This window comes from Pan paniscus, chromosome X (assembly GCF_029289425.2).
Source record: "Pan paniscus chromosome X, NHGRI_mPanPan1-v2.0_pri, whole genome shotgun sequence".
Lineage (NCBI taxonomy): Eukaryota > Metazoa > Chordata > Mammalia > Primates > Hominidae > Pan > Pan paniscus.
The window spans coordinates 128,197,255-128,217,492 of record NC_073272.2 but is presented as its reverse complement, the minus strand read 5'-3'; positions in this window follow the sequence as shown (position 1 = coordinate 128,217,492).

Below are 20,238 nucleotides of genomic sequence, written 5' to 3'. Positions count from 1 at the left end.
CAAAAAGAACAAACCTGGAGGAATCATATTCCCTCACTTCAAATTATACTTACAGAGTTATAGTAACCAAAACAGCATGGTAATGTCATAAAAACAGACACATCGACCAATAAAACAAAATAGAGAACCTAGAAGAAAATCCACACACCTTTAGTGAACTCATTTTTGACAAAGGTGCCAAGAACACATACACTGGGGAAAGGACAGTCTCTTCAATAAATGGTGCTGGGAAAACTGGATACCTCATATACAGAAGAATAAAACTAGACCCCTATACAAAAATCAAATCAAAATGGATTAAATACCTAAATCTAAGACCTCAAACTATGAAACTACTACAAGAAAACATTGGGGAAAATCTCCAGGACATTTGTCTGGGCAAACATTTGAGCAATACCCCACAAGCTCAGGAAACCAAAGCAAAAATGGACAAATGGGATCACATCAAGTTAAAAACCTCCTGCACAGCAAAGGATATAATCCACAAAGTGAAGAGACAACCCACAGAATGGGAGAAAATATTTTCAAACTATTCATCTGACAGAATGTATAAGGAGTTCAAACAACTCTATAGGAAAAAATCTAATAATTTGGTCAAAAAACTGGGCAAAAGATTTGAATAGACATTTCTCAAAAGAAGGTATACAAATGGCATACAGGCATACGAATAAGTACTCAACATCATTGATCATCAGACAGCTGCAATCCAGAACTGCAATTAGATATCATCCCACCCTAGTTAAAAAGGCTTTTATCCAAAAGACAGGCAATAAAAAATGCTGGCGAGGATATGCAGAGAGGACCCTCATAAACTGTTGGTGGGAATGTAAATTAGTACAACCACTATGGAGAACAGTTTGGAGGTTCCTCAAACAAATAAAAATAGAGCAAATCCAGCAATCCCACTGCTGGGTACATACCCTAAAAAAGGGAAATCAGTATATCGAAGAGATATTTCTCTCCCATGATTGCTGCAGCACTGTTCACAATAGCCGAGATTGGAAAGCAACCTAAGTTTCCATCAACAGATGAATGAGTAAAGAAAAATGTGATACTTAGATGCAATGGAGTACCATTCATCCCTAAAAAGCAATAGGATTCTTTTATTTGCAACAACATGGTTGGAATTGGAGGCCATTATATTAAGTGAAATAAGCCACGTGCAGAAAGAAAAATTGCATGTTCTCACTTATGTGTGGGATGTAAAAATCCAAACAATTGAACGCATGGAGATAGAGAGCAGAAGGACGGTTACTAGAAGTTGGGAAGGGTAGTGGGTGGGGGGTGGGTTGAGAGAAGGTGGGGATGTTTAATGGGTTCAAAAAATATTTAGAATGAATAATACCTAGTACTTGACAGCATAACAGGTGACTCTAGTAAAAATAATTTAACTGTACATTTTAAAATAATGAAAATATTATAACTAAATGGTTTGTAACACTGAGGATAAATGCATGAGGAGATGGATAACCCATTTTCTATGTTGTAATTATTATACATTGCATGCCTATACCAAAATATGCCATGCACCTCATATACACCTACTATGTACCCACAAAAATTAAAAATAAAAAATTTAAAAACAAATTTTAAAATTGAGATAATGTGCATAAAATATTTAGTGCTGTACCTGTTACATAATAAACAATTATGTTTAACATTCACATTCTTTTCTCTTTTTCTTCTTTCTTTCATATTTTGTTTCTCTTTTATGTGTTGTTATTTTTCCCTGCCTCTTATTCTCATCAGTATTAAACTCCACTCTTCAGCACTCTTAGTTTGTCTCAGCAACTGGATAGCTCTGTGCAGGTACTTGACAACTTGGGCTCTGCTGACACATCCTTTAATCTCTTTCCCTTAGCCTTTCCTCCGTCTGGAAGTCATAGTGATTTTTTACTAAATTGCAAATATTGCCATATAATTGTCTGCTCACAACCCTACCTATAATATATAATCCTACATCCTCATCATAGAATACAAGGCTTTCCATAATATTGCCCCTAGTATCATATTCAAACTTCATCTCTGCCACTGAAATAGCTCATAAAATAGGATTACACACACATAGGTGTGCTTTTTCCTCAAACACACCACATTCTGGTTCCTCTGAACCATGATGTGTCTTCTTCCACTTTACCTGGTGAACCATCAAAATCCAGCCATAAATTCTTTCCCAACTCTGTTTTCCATATTTGATTCTTCTTTCCTTTTTGCTCCCATAGAAGTTTATGCAGATCACTATGGCAATGCCTATCACAATGTTAGTATGGATATACCCAAATAGATTCTGAGCCCCTAAGATCAAAGATATGTTTTGCTTCTCTTCATTATTTCTGGGTCCTATAACTGAGCCTGTAACTCAACAAATAAACATATTGTATTTCTAAAATTAGTTTTCACCAGTCTGGATAAGATTTACATTTAGGATTTATGTCTACATAGCTGATATGATTTAAGTCAACTTTGATGTCTTTGCTCAATTGCAGACAACCCCAGAGAAAAGTTGCATAATGGCCCTTTCTGTGTATCTCTGAAAATGGGCAAATAATCCTAAAATATATAGGAACAAATTGTGTAAAGATCAGGAGATGGACAAGGGTCACACTTCAAGTCCCCTCTCAGCCGTAGGGTTCTATTTTAACAAGCCATAGGCCTAGTATATCTTGGGAAGTACTTGATAATTATGATAAATTATTATTTTTATTACCTTTCTATCTAAAGGTTTCAGATAACAGAGTAAAGATTAATAATCTTCTTTTGTGTTTCTCCTGGGGGAGAGGGGATAGGTGAAGGATAGTATTTTGTTTTCCAGTTTTGCTGACATATTGGCCTCCTTCCCACTTCTGAAGATCTGCCCTTTTTACTCTTTGGTTTTACAACTGGACTGTTTCCTGTCTGGCTTGCAAGCCATTTGCAATGGAAATTAGATATAATCTCTTCCATATAGGAATTTAGGAAAGAATTCTAAGAAAAAGTTAGTTGAAAACCTTTGGATCAACAAATTTCAAAGCTTGTAGACACAAAAATCTCTAGATGCTGAAGAAAGAGTGGAATCTAGGTGTAGGGTTGGTGGCTTTCACTGGTGTAAGCAGAAGGTGATAAATTGGAATGGGTTTCTTTAAGAAATGATGAAGAAAATAGATGAGAGCAGGAAGAAAGACTTAACCATGTATCAGAGAGAGATTACACAATGTTCCTGGAAGCCTGAACACTGAAGCAGATAGCTAAACGTGGTGGGAGACAAAATGAGGGGAAAGTAAATTGACTTGTTTATTTGCTAACCAAGGAACAACAAAAGGGAAGAAAGGAGAAATAAGGAAATGAACATGTAGGGGTGAAAAAGGCAAGTTGTCTGACTCAGACTCTCTCCAAGAATCTTAACATAAACAAGAACCTGGTCATCCTTAAGGATGCATTCATCCCGAGAACAAGTCAATACAGCTGACTAATTTCAAATGAGAGCCCATCTTATCTGGGCAACTGCTCCAAACAGACCAAGAAAATGTATGCTGAAATGAGAAATGTGAGAATCATAAGATCCAGTACAGAGTCTTGGCAGCCCTATCAACAAGCAGCTGTGTGGCCTTGGACAAGTCACTTCCTCTCTCTATTTCTTTATTCTGTTCTCTGAAATGAAGACAATTAAATTCTGCCCTCAATACCTCATAATTGGCTGTGAAAATCAAATGAGCTGAAACTGAAAACTATGATTATGGGGGCTTCTGTCAGGTTTTTATCTTTTTTTTTTTCCAGAAAGATACTAGAGGACTGTTGCATATAGACCCAGTAGTCATGTCTTCAATTCTTTTATTTTCATAGTCTTGCCCAGGTCTAGAACTTGTTGGGCAGGCTGGCAGCAACATTGCCAATAGATTGTATAATAATTTTTAAAGCTTTAGAAATGATAAATCCATGCACTTCCTGTGGTATTGATTATAAAAGTAAAATAAAAGCTCAGCGATCAGGATTGTGTTCTGTGTGTACATTCTGCATGGTTCCAGGGGAAATAAAACAGACATAAACCAACTCAGTAGCCTTAAAGCTGTGCTAATCCCAAGAGCCAAGGTCTTTACGAGCAGAGAGAACAGATTGAGCTTCTAGAAGTAAGGAGAGATGTGGGATGTTTACATTTTGCTGAACAAAGAAAAGAATGGGCCAACTGTCCTTTGTATTAAAAAAATGGCATACTTTGGACCCAATAACTGTCTTCTTTTAGTTTTTCTTCAGTAGTCAGGGTGGATTTGTACTGAGCCATCCTCATAATCTTACATAAGCCAAAGTCTCCCTTAGTGTGGTGACTCACTGAACTGAGGTTAGGACTTAGTCAGTGGCCTGAGCTAGAGCAGCAGCTATAGCTGCTTAAACAGTTTTTCTCTGTATATGTCAACCTTCTACATTAGCTTTGTTAATATTGGTTTCTAACCAAACGAACTGTCTGTCCCAGCTCAAATGACACAGTGTTGTTTGCAAATTTTTATTCATAGATACCTAAACATATATTAAGAGGCATATTGGTACAATTATTCAATGCACACGGCCACACCCATGTGTGTCTGTGTGTGTGTGTGTGTGTGTGTGTGTGTATGTATGTGTGTATGGTTTATGTGTTCATTGGTACAATGCTTAGTGCCACTCATGATGTTAATAGAATCATTAGCTATGGAAGGGAATTAGCTAAGTATATCCATTCTATCATGTGGCTTTTCCATCCATCTACAAGGGCCTCTGAGTCTTCTAACAGATCATCTGGCCTCTGCTGGCAATTATGGGAAGAAAGAATGGAGGATACATGGGAGGATTTTGTGGTTCAGGGCTAGAAGTAGTTCATGTTAATTCTACCCACATTTCAATGTCCAGACTATCACACTGCAAGTAAGTGTCTTAGAAATATAGTGGAGCTTGTTTTATTAAAGGAAAGGAAATAGATTTTGGTGAACACATTGCAGTCTCTGCCATGCCAGTTTGTCTGAGAACGGAGTTTGGAATTTTTTTTGTTTCATTTTTATTTTATATGATTTCTAAAAGGAGAAATAGCAAGATATTGAAATAATGTTTCCTTGATGTACATATTAAAAGCCTATAGAATAATGGATAACAGAATGAACTTTGATGTCAGAAAGACTTAGATTCAAGTTCCAGTCCTTGTACCTCTAGCTGTGTGACTTTAAGCAAGTTGTGTAATGGGGGCCTCAAAATGTTGTTGTGAAGAGTCAATGAAAACGTTAGTGTAAACTTCTTTATCTTGGAGCTGGCAGTATTATGATTAGTAATAATAGTAGCAGCATATTGGCAAGCAAAACATAGATTGGTCTGTGAGGAGTCAGAGGCATGAGAAGTAGATACAGTTAAGATCCATGTGGGCTGAGATATGCAAGGGCACGTTCAGATTAGCAATTACAGAGGATAATGGCTTTCAGTAAACCTTTAGGATATTGGCCAGTATAGTAGGTTTTCTTTTAGCCTTGGGGGTGGTGTGGTTATCTCATGCAATCTTGTTTAGGCCTTACTGTTGAGCTTTAAGTTCTAGAAAATCTCTAGAATTGCTGCTGTTTGATGCTGGGCCCTGTCTCTACCTATGCCACTCCATGAGATCTCTCTGGGCAGTAATATTTTCAATTCAACATTTTTTTCCTACCTGATCAATACGTATCAAGTCACATACTATTAACTATCATACCATCATACCGTATCCCTTCCCTTCTCAACCTCTGTCCATGGAGTCATATCTCCAAGAAACCTGTCTTAATTAGTTCCATGCTAATTCTTCTTTCTCATTGGCTCATAAAATATTGTTCAGTTGACTTTGTAATTATATATTTTTCAGCTCTTTGAGAGGGTCAGTAAACTTTTGTCTTGCATTTATGTGTTCGGACAATAATTAGATGGTCAGATTCTGAGAAGTATGGACAAAAAAGCTTTCCATATTTTCTTCGTGTTCCCTCTAAAGTACCTAAAATTGACTTTTCACACAGCAGTCATTCAGGGAAAGTTGAATGATTAACTGCCATTTCGTTATATCCCTAGTGTACTGCCAGATTCTTCAAGTAAAGCTGCAAAAACAGTCCTTGTACTTTCTGCTGCCTCTCTAGAGAAGGGAGAACTGATAACAGCTGAGAGTTTGCTGGAGAATTTCTCAGGCCCCTAGAAAATAGTGCCTGTTTTGAACACATGGCTGAATAGTGCTTTGGAAGATGGACAGATTTTTGGGGGGTACCAGAGGGCTTTGCAAATGAGCAACATTGTATATGTGTGAGGTCACTGTCTGGGCAAGGATCCACAAGGGGTCATAGGAAATATTGAGAATTGGCTTCCATAGCAGTAAACCAATTCTGTTCTGCTTGAGTTGTTCTAAGAAATAGAGCAATAGGACTTGGCATTCGTGTAAGTGGAAGGATTTGAAAGCCACGAGGCAGTAAGTGATTGAGGTTAAAGCCATTAGAGGAATGGTGTTTAACACATTGTTAATTGGGTAATGGGGAAGAAGGTAACTGGGCAGTCCAGAGAGACACAATGCTTTGAACAGAAGGAAAGAATTTGGCCTGCACTAAGTTGTGTGGTAAAAAGCTGTATATTTCTCTTTTGTGCAATGCATCATCTCTCACTAAATAGATTGACAAGTAGTCATCTTGGATCTATTCAGGCCAGCAGAGCAGTAGAGAGGTTCTTGGAGAAGTGTCACTGTAGATAAAAGAGAAACCCTATGTATTGTCCTTTGCAAACTAAGTTGCCATTCTTTACCACTGTAACTGCCATTCAGCAGACATTTACTGAGGAAATGCTGATTCTATACTATGCTCTGTTTGAGGTGATGAGAATTCAGCAGTGAAAAAAGGAGGTGGCTTCTGACCCCTAAAAAGAAGACACATAAATGGCTGACCACCACATATCACAGTATGAGATGTTTCTCTTGAAGGGAGGAGAGTTTGTGGCACTAAGAGGTACTGTCTCCCTTATGATCATCAGTAAACTTTCTACTTTGTAAAATCACATTATTTTTATCTCTAAAAGTGAAAAAGGTAAAAATGTGGATAATATAAAAATATAGCAAAGGGAATTATTTATAATCCACAACAAGAAATAATTAATTTTTTATTATTTCATTCATTTTCATTTGTATTACATAGATGTACGTAAACATTAGTTGATGCACTGTATATATTTCAATCCTGTATTTTTATAGTAAATTAAATAATTTTTATATTATTAAAACACCACAAATATTTTAATGGCTGAGTAGCATTCCATTGTGGATACATCGTATTTTACTCAACCATTCTCCAATTAACAAAGATTTCAAACAGTAAACATTTTTGAAATGTTTAGGATAGACAAACAATTGAGTTTGCATCTATTAATTAGTTTATTTAAAAGACTTATTGACTGCAAGAAAAACAGAGAGGGAGAAAGGGAGGAAGGCAGAAATGAAAAGAAAGGGGGAGGGAGAGAGGAAGGAAAGGAAATAGAGAGAGAAAAAGAGAGAGACACTAGATCTGGTTATATCTGATTCTGTTATGTAATGCTGAGAATAATATCCCCAAGACTCCCTTTGGTGATCACTTGTCTATCAGTTTCTCGGCATAACTATATTGTGACCTCAACATTAGGACCTCATGGATATTAATGGTCGATATAAGGGCATGGACTTTCCCCTTTGGTCTTCATAGTATTTGAGAGTTTGCCTTTGGTGGGATTTGGAAGAACATGGAATCAAAGTTTGGCATTGAGAAACCCTGGAAATTTTAATAAGAAGGCAGGGGAAGCTAAAAGAAGATATTTTTCCTTTTCTTGGCTAGGAGACTAGGGTACTGCAGAGTTTGAGGCAACACAGTTCCTAAAACCACACTCAGGTGCAATGTTTAAGGACTCACAGAACTTACCGAAAGCTGTTATATCCATGGTTATGAATTATTACAGCAAAGGGATACAGATTAAAATCATTCAAGAGAAGATATGCATAAGGCAGAGTCAAGAAAAGTTGCAAATATAGAGCTTCTAGTTGTCCTTTCTTAAGGAGTTATGGGCAGCATTATTTTTATCAGTATCAGTGTGTGACAATATGCAGTGTATTACCAACTGGGAAAGCTCATCTGAGCCTTGGTGTCCAGAGTTTTTATTACAGCTCCATGGTTGACTACCTATATGACTGACCCTTAGTTTCCATACTCTCTAGTGGTAGAGCTGTTACCATGTGGCTGGCCTATAGTCTCCATTTCTTTAAAGTGGAGTGAACTTTGCATGGCCCAAAGCCCTTGTCATAAATTGTATTGTCTTACTGTCTAGTAGTCAAGGCCGCCTAGTAAACAAATACACTCTGTATCAGGCATGACATGCCAAAGCCTTAGCTATTACTTCCCAGAAGCCAAGATCAAAGGCCAGCCCTTTTTCTGGGCAAAGTAAATTCTTTACTATACAGATACCCTGTTCAGTGGAGACCTTCCCTTGATGATTCTCTTCTAGCATGTGGCATGCTGTGAAAGAAACCACTGAGGAAGCTGATACTATGATTTATGTTTTAGAAGGGAGGTAGTGACTTAAGCCCATAGAACACTGTTCAGTGTTCTATGACACTTTGCTTGGCCTACTCTTCTTTTTCTGCTGGGCTGTCCAGGTCTAAGTACGAATAGAATAGGTAGTTATGTGCTGTGACATGAGATATAAGAAAAAAATTTCCTAACATCAAACCTATTTTCTTATACCTTGGGGGGCCACAGAACACCCGAACCAAATAATCCCTTAAAGATCATCTAGTTTGGGGGTTGGCACATTATGGCCTGGGGGCCAAACCTGGCTCTCTGCCTGTTTTTGTAAATAAAGTTTTATTGAAACAGAGTCATGCTTATTCATTTATATATTGTCTATGGCTGCTTTCATGTTACAATGGAGAGTTCAGTAGTTGTGACAGAGAATATAGCTGCAAAAACACTATCTGGCCCTTTACAGAAATATGTTTGCTGACCATTAGACTAGTTCAATTATATTATTACACAGATAGAGAAATTGAAGCCCAAATTAGAGAAATTCTATTAAGCTAGGCAAATATCTATTGAATCCCTACTCTGTGCTGGGCACTATTAAAGACACTTGATGTACATTAGTGAACAAAACAGATTACAAAATGTTATACTAATTATACTAACAATTATACTGACATTATACTAACGTTAGCAATTGATAGTGCCACAGAAAGAGACAAACAAAAGGATAGTGGATTAAAGGAAAGTAAGGAGTGTGGAATAAGTAGAGGAGTTGAATTTAAATAGGCTGATAAGAGTAGGTTTCACTGAGAAGTCAAGCTTTGAGAAAAGACTTGAAGAAAGTGAGGGTGAACCTTGGAGACAACTGGGGGTAGACCTTTCTAGGCAGAAGAAAATGTTTATGTGAAGGCCTGAGGCAGATACATTCCAAGAACGGCAAGAAGGCCAGTTTGTTTGGAGTAAAGTGAGTGACAAGAAGGGCAGTAGTAGATGAAGGAAGAAAGGTAATGGGGGTACCAGATGTCATAGGACTTGTAAAGCCATTGGGAAGGCTATGAATGAAATGGGGAGCCACTGTAGATTTTGAGCAGAGGAGTGACATGATCTGACAGATTTTTTAAAGGATATTTATAGCTCTACTATTTTTTACTTTTTTGAGACAGAGTCTCTCTCTGTCGCCCAGGCTGGAGTGCAGTGGTGAGATCTAGGCTCACTGCAAGCTCCGCCGCCCAGGTTCATGCCATTCTCCTGCCTCAGCCTCCTGAGTAGCTGGGACTACAGGCGCCCACCACCACGCCCAGGTAATTTTTTTGTATTTTTATTAGAGACGGAGTTTCACCGTGTTAGCCAGGATGGTCTTGATCTCCCGACTTCGTGATCCACCTGCCTCAGCCTCCCAAAGTGCTGGGATTACAGGCATGAGCCACCTCGTCTGGCCAGCTCTACTATTAAAAATAGACTGTTAGGGGGATGAGGGTGAAAGCAGGGGACCAGTTAGGAAGCTATGCTAGTAATCTAGCCTAACAATGATGTTGACTTTGACCATCTTGGTAGCAGTGGAAGAGGTGAGAAGTGATCAAATTCCAGATTTACTTTGAAGGTGCAACTAACAGGATTTGTTAAAGATTTGGATATTGGGTATAAGAGAAAATGGGGAATCCAGGCTTTTAGCCTGAGTAACTGAAAAGATGGAGTTGTCAAAGTCATACAGGAAGTTGGTGGAAGAGCAAGGTCTTGAAACCAGGCTCCCCTAATTCCCAATCTAGTGTTCTTTCACTAATATGACTGGGCTTCCTGGGGATGCTGATATGACTCTTAGACAATGGAAGCTGGCCTAAAGCATGTGCAGCAGTAGCAGTATACAAATGATAAACGCCGTCTCAGAGCTATGGCTTTTACAGAGTATCACTATTTTCAGGTTTATTTCCAGGTTTATCTCTCTGAGTGCAGGGAAGGAAAAATTTCCTTAATATTTAGCTCAAGCTCATTAAAAAGTCTCCCCTTGACCAGCTTTGATAAAGAGAAGAAAACAAACATAATGGCCCTGCTTGAATCTCATAAGATAATAAATATTCCTAGTGAACATAATTGTTTTTAACCTTTATGCCAGGTACAATAAATGTCAAAGGGAAAGATAACCCAGCACTCTCCTGAAATGGCTTAAATAATAGGCTCCAGTTTGCTTTAATGGGAATTTACCCAGTAGACACACTCATATAACAAATGAGAAATCCCTAATGAGAGTTGTATTATTTCTATTGGCTTTTATGCCATCCTTAATTGATTGCCATCATGCACGGCTAATTAAGAGTGTGATAATCTGAATGAGGTATTTTCAGCCAGAGCAATGGTGCCTGCTTTAAAACAATGACTTCCGGAAGCCCATGTCAAGGTGGCTGGCAGGTTACTCTATAGCTGGGGACTACCCCATTAGAAAGCACTAGTGTGCACTAACTCATCTAGTCTGGCACCATCCTGGGGAATGATTGCTCTAACTGGATGGGAGCATTGAGAGCATCCCTCAATGATGCCAAAACCCCCCCTAAGGAATGGCCTTCTTGGCCTGAGCACTCCCACTTAACTTCCTGCACCTAAGGGCCCATTCCTATATCTCTATGCCTCCATATCAGGGATTCTTATCCTGAATTTCTTTCACAGACCTCTTTTCAGGATGTTGGGGAGGTGCACTGAAAAGAGGACAAATTTGCATTATTATTCTCAGCTCAGGGACAAACTGGCTATATGACCTAGAATATATCACTTCTGCTCTGTAATCTTCTAGTTTCTCCACTAGAAAGTGAAGGATTGAGAGAGGTAAATTTCAAGGTTGCTTTTAGTTTTGCCTTTTGGTTATTTTGTGACCCCAGCATTGTCAAAAGTCAATGGTGTTATTGAGGAAGGTTTGCTAAATGCAGACTTTCCATGGTCTCTTCTGTGAGTTTGGGATAAGAAAATTTGTCTAGCCACCTTCAAGCACTCCTTTTTGCAAGAATCTAAATGAATGTAAAAATATCTTAAAATTTTCGAGTGCAGACCTATGGTCAGTGTCATTTTTCTGTAATAAAATTCATTAAGCCCGTTCAGCAAACACAGAATTTATTCCTTCCCACTTGTGGGTGTTTGTGAAGAATGCCCCACGGAGTTTCTCAGGGACCTTAAAGTTTTGTGCCTCTGAGATTATACATGTTTTATTGAGGTGCTAAGTTAGCTTCTTTGGAAATGAATTTGCAACATGGAAATGAAAATTAAGACCACAAGGAGATATCATTTTGCAAAAATCAAATGGGGAAGAAAGTAAAAATCTGTTAATACCAAGTGTTAGTGAGGATATAGTATAATGGGAATACTTATCTACTGCTGTTGGGAGTGTGGATTGGTATAATCTATATACCGAGTAAAGACAAACATGTGCATGTACTTGAATGTTCATGGCAGGATTGTTTTTAAGGGGAAAAACTACAAATAACATGAATTTATACATATAAAATATGTATAAGTATATTGGGGAATATCGTGCAATGAATGAAAATGAAGAAACCATAACTATAAACATCAACATAGGTAAATTTAAAAATAAAAACATGACATTTACCCAAAAATATCATGTCATAGATAAATACAAATAATATGATTTCAGTTTTACAAAGTTTTAAAAAAGTAGATAAAACCAAACAATACATTGCTTAGTGATATGGGTATAGGTGGAACAGCTACTTTCAAAAAGCTAGAGAATTGGCCGGGCTCAGTGGCTCATGCCTGTAATCCCAGCACTTTGGGAAGCTGAGGTGAGAGGATCACCTGAGGTCAGGAGTTTGACACCAGCCTGGCTAACATGGCAGAACTGCGTCTCTACTTAAAAAAAACAAATACAAAAATTAGCCAGACATGGTGGCGGGCACCTGTAATCACAGCTACTTGGGAGTCTGAGGCAGGAGAATCCTTGAACCTGGGAGATAGAGGTTGCAATGAGCTAAAATCATGCCACTGCTCTCCAGCCTAGGCGACAGAATCAAACTCCATCTCAATAATAATAATAATAATAATAATAATAATAAAATAAAATAATAAAAGCTAGAGAATGGTTAATAAAATTTTAAGGATAGTGAATATCTTTGATGAAAGAATAGGGAGGCAATTCAGAAGGTAGGGACATAAAGGGTGCTTCAAATATTGTCAGTGTACTCTTTTGTTTTGGAAATTTAAAAACTCACATTAAAGAAATATATGCCTATCAAAAACACTCAAACAATATATAATAATATAAGATTAAAATGTCAACTTTCCCTTTTCCTCTGGTCTACAATTTTACTTGAGAAGAAAAGAACACTGTCACAATAACTTGGGGTAAATCCTTCTATAACAGTTGTTCTAAAAGTTTTGTTCCTTGGGCCAGTACCATGGACATCACCTGGGAACTTGTTAGAAAAACAAATTATGTGGCCCTGCCCCAGACCTACTGATTTAGAAACTGTGGAGATGAGGCTGTGCAATCTGTGTTTTAACAAGCCCTCTGGGTGGTTATCAACCCTAGCCAAATAACAATGGAATCACCAGTGGAACTCGGAAAAAATACGAGAGCACAGGTCCTACCTCCAGAGATAAAGCTCCTCCAGCAATTATAATATGTAGCCAAGCTGAGTGAGAGACACTGGTCTAGGCTTTCTAATATATAGATACATAATATTATATACATGTAATATATATTATTAGTGAAAAGCACAAGATGTAGAAGATATAGACTTTTGTCTCAGATATATATGAAAGAATCTTCTGTATCTTGCAAATTTCACTTATATTGACAAGCATACATCTATTTTATTTTTAGAGCAGTGGTTCTCAATCAGGGGTAATTTGGCACCACAGGAGACATTTGGCAATATTTGAAGCCTTTTTGGTTGTCATAACTGGGAAAGATGGTACTAGCAATTATTGGATAGAGGTCAGGGATACTGTTACATATCCTGCAATGTACAGGACAGTTTCTTTAACAATGAATTATCTGGCCCCAAACGACAATAGCACTGAGGTTAAGAAACCCTAATGAAGGACACAGAGTGTTACATTCTAAGACAGTATTACATCTTATCAAATCTATTCAATGTGCTTTGATAATTTCAGTTAATATCCATGAGTTATGAAGGGTTTGAAAACATGGTTTACATGGGTATGTCTTATCTCTCTACATTTTTTTCTAAAACTCAGTTAAGTAAGGGGTATGATTTTTGCTTCTTTTGTGTTCCTACTGCAATCAACACATTCCTGCACATGTAAAAGATATTGAAGAAAAGCCTGTTGAACTGAATCATCCCCAATCCCTACAATATAGTGGGATCCTGTCGTATTTGTTTCTGGTTTCTGGTAAACCCCAGAAATGAGGGCTGGTTGAAATTATTTCTGTCAATAACAAATGGAATTAACCGTAGAGTCTCGGATGTATTGCAGAGTGAATGATTAAAAACCATTGGCAAATAGTAAGCTGTCAGCTGTGACCTTTCAGCACTTGGTATTTTGACTGACAGTCCCCTCTTTACAGTTTAGTGAAGATGTAAACAGAGAGATATGAAACCCATTGATGGGCCAGGCAGTCAAATACCAAATATGAAAAGGTCAGCACCAAACTCTGCTTGCGGATATGACTCAGGTTAGCTTAGACTGGGTGGGCCTGTGACATTGTGGTATTGAGCTGTTGACTTAAAGGGAAGATGACAAATGGTTTCTTAGCAAATAGAATGGGAAAATCTTTAGTCTGAATCCTATTGGAGTACTGAAACCCAGCTTTGGCTGAAACTTGTGTCTGGCTAAGGCTATCAATATTTCAAGTGGATAATGCCTTGGGGCTGGCTGCTTTGAAGGTTTTGTCTAGGTTGTTGTTCCCCTTTTCTTCTATCTTCTTCCAAGAAGATTTTTAGTATTTTGCTGCTACTTAACCTCTCTCTCTTTTTCTCTCTCTTTCTCTCTCCCCTCTGTCTCTCTCTCATTCTCCCTTCCTTCCTTCCTTCCTTCCTTCCTTCCTTCCTTCCTTCCTTCCTTCCTTCCTTCTCTCTCTCTCTCTCTCTCTCTCTCTCAATAGGGATCTCCGTACCATGCTATTATATGTAGACCCACTCTGACAGGTATGTAATGATATCACATTGTGGTTTTGATTTGCATTTCCTTAGTGGCTAAGAACACTGAATATATTTTCATTTTCTTATTGGCCTGCTGTATCTCCTCTTCAGTGAAATGTCTCCTCATGGCTTTTGCCCATTTTCTAATTTGATTTTTTTTTTGTTTTTACTGTTCAGTTTTGGGATTTCTTCACGTCTCTATATATTTGCTCTTTATTTGATATGTGGTTTGCAAATATCTTTTCCCAATCTGTAGCTTAACCTTTCATCCTGTTAACAGAGTCTGACACATAGCAAAAGTTTTGGTTCTTGATACACACCTATCAGAATGACTAGAATAAAAACAACCAAGTGTTAGTGAGGATGTGGAGAAATAAAATCATTCATACATTGCAGTGGGAATGTAAAATGACACATCCACTCAAAAACAGTTTGGCATTTTCTTATAAAACTAAAAATGAAACGGACATATTCCTCAGCAGTTGCATTCTTGGCATTTATCTCAGAGAAATTAAAATTATGCTCATGCAAAATCCTGTACACAAATGTTCATAGCATGTTTATTTGTAATAGCCAAAAACTAGAAACAACCCAGATATCCTTCAGTGGGTGAATTCTTAAACAAATTGTTCTATATCCACACCATGTAATATTACTTAGAAATTAAAAAACAACAACAAACTATTGATATATCCAATAACTAAACTAATATATCAGTCTTTGGGGAGGTATGCTAAGTGAAAAAAGCCAATACCAAAAGAATACATACTGCATGATTCTATTCATATCACTTTCCTTTCTTTCTTGTCCTTCCTTCCTTCCTTCCTTCCTTCCTTCCTTCCTTCCTTCCTTCCTTCATTCCTTCCTTCCTTCCTTCCTTCCTTTTTTTGGTAAAGGGATTTGTATTTATTACCCCAGATAGTGAAATTCTGTCAGTACAAAGAGTGTCTTTTCATATCAGTGTAGGAGGAAATTCATTACCCATTAATTTCTTTTTTAAAAAATTTTACTTTAAGTGCTGGGATACATGTGTAGCACGTGCAGGTTTGTTACATAGGTATACATGTGCCATGGTGGTTTGCTGCACCTATCAACTCATCATCTAGGTTTTAAGCCCCGCATGCATTAAGTATTTGTCCTAATGCTCTCCCTCCCCTTGCCCCCAACCCACTGACAGGCCCTGGTATGTGTTGTTCCTCTCCCCGTGTCCATGTGTTCTCATTGTTCAGCTCCCACTTATGACTGAGAACATGCGGTGTTTGATTTTCTGTTCCAGTGTTAGTTTGCTGAGGATGATGGTTTCCAGCTTCATCCACATCACTGCAAAGGACATGAACTCATTCTTTTTTACGGCTGCATAGTATTCCATGGTGTATATGTGCCACATTTTCTTTATTCAGTCTATCATTGATGGGCATTTGGGTTGGTTCCAAGTCTTTGCTATTGTAAATAGTGCTGCAATAAACATACATGTGCATGTGTCTTTATAGTAGAATGATTTATAATCCTTTGTGTATATACCCAGTAATGGGATTGCTGAGTCAAATGGTATTTCTAGTTCTAGATCCTTAAGGAATGGCCACACTGTCTTCCACAATGGTTGAACTAATTTACACTCCCACCAACAGTGTAAAAGCATTCCTATTTCTCCACAGTCTCGCCAGCATCTGTTGTTATATACATCTGTTATGTGCATATATATATATAACAGATTATATATATAACAGATTATATATATATAACAGATCATATATATATATATATATAACAGATTAGATAGATAGATAAATAGATATTCCTTGGAGAGATAATCTTTGGAGAGAAAGGAAATCAGTATATCAAAGTCATATATGCACTCCCATGTTTATTTCAGCAGTATTCACAATAGCCAAAATTTGTAAGCAACCTGAGTGTCCATCAGCATATGACTGGCTAAAGAAAATGTGGTTCATATACACAATGGAGTAGTATTAAGCCATAAAAAAGAATGAGATCCTGTCATTTGCAACCAGGTGGTTAGAACTGGAAGTCATTATGTTAAATGAAATAAGCCAGGCACAGAAAGACACACTTCACATGTTCTCACTTATTTGTGGGAGTCAAAAATTAAAACAATTGAACTCATGGAAATGGAGAATAGAATGATGGTTACCAGAGGCTGGGAAGGGTAGTGGGGGTGCAGCAGGGAAAGTGGGGATGATTAATGGGTACATAAAATAGAAAGAATATATAAGACCTATTTGATGGCACAAAAGGATGACGACAGTCAATAATAATTTAATTATACATTTAAAAATAACTAAAAGAGTATAATTGGATTGTTTGTAACACAAAGAAGAAATGCTTGAAGGGATGGATACCTCATTTACCCTGATGTGTTTATTACAAATTGTATGTCTGTAAAAAACAAAATAAAAAAAATAACTAAAAGAGTATAATGGACTTGTTTGTAACACAAAGAAAAAATAAATGCCTTAGGTGATGGACATCCTATTTACCCTAATGTGATTATTATGAACTGTCTGTCTGTATTAAAATATCTCATGCAACTCATATATATATATATATATATATACACTATATATATACCTTATATATATACACACACCTATATATATATATACACACACACTGATATATAGGTGTGTATATATACATGGACTCACCAATATATAGAGATATACATACACAAACCATATATATATATACCTACTAAATACATACAAAAATTAAAAAATAATAACAAATAAAATGAGATTGAAAAAAGAATATATGGCGGCTAGGCGTGGTGGCTCACGCCTGTAATTCCAGCACTTTGGGAGGCCAAGGTGGGCGGATCACCTGAGGTCAGGAGTTCGAGACCAGCCTGGCCAACATAGTGAAACCCCGTCTCTACTAAAAATACAAAAATTAGCCAGGTGTGGTGGCGGGCGCCTATAGTCCCAGCTACTCAGGAGACGGAGGCAGGAGAATGGTGTGAACCCGGGAGGCAGAGGTTTCAGTAAACCAAGTCGTGCCACTGCCCTCCAGCCTGGGCGACAGAGCGAGACTCCATCTCAAACACAAGCAAACAAACAAAAAAAATTAGCCGGGCGTGGTGGCAAGTATCTGTAATCCCAGCTACTTGGGAGGCTGAGGCAGGAGAATCGCTTGAACCCGGGAGGTGGAGGTTGCAGTGAGCCGAGATCATGCCATTGCACTCCAGCCTGGGGGACAAGAGCGAGACTTTGTCTCAAAAAAAAAAAAAAAAAAAAAAAAAGCATCTCTGTTATTTCTTTTGATTGTTCGTGGATCTATAATTACCTCAAAATAAAAAATATAATTAAAAATACAAATAAATTAATAAAATTAGATCCTTCATCTTTTTCAGACCTAGCTCTCTGCTTTCTCCTTCACATATTTCTTATTTTTAATTTTTGTGTCTACTATTTCTTCTCTTCTTCCTATATCCTTAAGATGCTCTTGCTCCATGAAATACTTAAATTCTTTCCTTTCTCCGGCCTTGAGGTGTAGTAAGTCTCTCACAACAGGAGGTATTTAAGCATTTATTTTTTCTTTCATCAAACATTGAGTACCTAATATTTGTCAGGCCCTGTGTAAGTCTGCACAGTGCAGTGTCTGGTTTCTGCTGTCTGAATATATTGAGTATAATCTGATTATATTGAGTATAACCAGAGAAATGCAACTGCTTTATTAAACACTGTTAATTCAGTGGGGTTACAAACATGAATTACTTTTACTTGTTCCTAACCATTACCTTCAAATATGTGCTATTCAATTCCCATTCTTGTTCTCTTATTACTTCTTAGATATATCCCACATCTTTCTGATTATGTTCCATCTGTTAAAGTACAGTCCACTTATTAGGATGGCTAAAGGAAAAAACTTGATAATTGCAGGTGTTGGTGAGGATGTGAAATAACTGAAATGCACCTACATTGGTAGTATGAGGGTACATTAGGACAACTATTTTGGAAAACCTTTTGCAGTTTTTACCAATTTGAACATATGTATATCCTATGACCCAGCAATTCTACTCCTAGGTATATCCACAACAGAAATGTGAACATGTTTATCAAAATAAACGTACTAGAATGTTCGCAGCAGCACTATGGATAATAAGCAAAGGCTGGAAACTTCCCAAATATACATCAACAGTATGACGGATAAATACATTGCAGTATATTCACAAAATAAAATACTATACAGTGAAGATGAACTAACTACATGAAAAAACATGGATACTTTCACAAGGTTTTGTAACATGAATTATTATAGTATATTTTAAAAATATTCTGGGAGCACAGCATGGACAATAGATTTGAGGTAAATAAGTAATCATGGGTAATTTCCTGGAAAAAGTTACACTTGACTATTTAAAGAGGAGATAACTATAAAAATAGTTAAGTATGTAGAACATTGGAAGAACTGACAGAGGGGATTGCCTAGTGGTATAAAACAGCATAAAACATTTAGGAAACATCATGAGGTAGGTGTTGGAAATATCCATGTTTCAAGCTAGAGGGAGCAAGCCTCAGAGAGATTAAGCATCTTTCCCTAAGTCACACATGTAGTAAATTCTGGAGATAGAATTTGGGTCCAGCTCTGCTTATCTTCAAAATTGATATTTTTAACTTCTAAGTTATACTACTTTTTTTTGAAAGAATTGGTAATAGACATAAGCATGAAGTTTATATTAATGTATATAAGGTGACAATCATTTACTTGTAGAAGAGGAAGATCAGGTGAATCAGGACAATCACTTTCAGAAAGAGGAGATTACATTTGAGTTAGTTGGGCATTCAGGTAGAGACAATGGCCAGGCCAAAAAAAAAAAAAAAAAAAAAGCAAAGACATGGATATTTAAGGGCATAAATCCCTGTTTTGTGAAACCTTATTGTATCACCAATAATTTCCAAGATATATATACAATGTTTAACAACTTCTCCCAGTTTGAGCAGCCTCACAAAAGTAAACAGCTGTTGCAATTTCCACAAATTGGGAAAATCAATAATGGACCCTTCTCTTGGCTTTTTTTTCACACACACTTATTGACAGTCTTTCACAAATTGAATTGTTGGCAACATTCTAGTTTAAACATACATTAAGTGGCACTGTTCTCAAAGGCAGTATGCTGTTTTGTTGCCCTTTGAATATATGCTAACATGCTGCCTCATTCTTTGAATTCCCAATTGAAGTTCAGTAGCCCTTTTGACTCCTGGTGAAACCCAAGTTTAGCTTTGTTCCCAGCATCATTTATGGAATGCTTTTCCGCTGAGCAATATTACATAGTTACCACAGTATGGGTAACTTGTCTCAGTATCATATCACTATTATTTTGATTCTTAGCTGAAATCTTACCTTCCATTTTAAAATATGGAATGGTTAGAAAATCAGGAGGATTAACTACAAAATGTATAATCTGTAATAGAAACACTTTCTTTTTCCAAAATAGGCACATAGGGCATGTTGCTTGGTTGCTATCAGTGCTTTTCCCTTCGTAGTATTATATTAAAGTTGTGGGATAGAGTCTTGGTAGTGTTCCTTCTGTTGTTTTCTGGTTTTAACTTTCACCCCACACTGAGAGAGGTAAACAAAATAGAACTAGTATCATCTTTTTCTTTCTGTAGAGATAAATTATGCCTAATATTGTTAGT